Genomic DNA, 215 nt, shown 5'->3' with positions numbered 1-215 from the left:
AGTATCATCTACGCTGACTGGCAGCAGCTCTCCAAGCTTACAGGCAATTGTCTCTCCCAGCCCTACATGGAGGTGCCAGGGAGTGATCCTGGGACCTTCTGCAGTCAAACAGATGCTCTACCACTGAGCTACGGCCCAGTCCCTTAAGGGGAATATCCTTAAGGGCACTCACAGGTAGGAAAGGAAAGGTTGTGCCCTCGCGTCGGTGTCGACTT

This window comes from Hemicordylus capensis, chromosome 2 (assembly GCF_027244095.1).
Source record: "Hemicordylus capensis ecotype Gifberg chromosome 2, rHemCap1.1.pri, whole genome shotgun sequence".
In the NCBI taxonomy this organism is placed as follows: domain Eukaryota; kingdom Metazoa; phylum Chordata; class Lepidosauria; order Squamata; family Cordylidae; genus Hemicordylus; species Hemicordylus capensis.
This window is presented reverse-complemented; position numbering follows the sequence as displayed.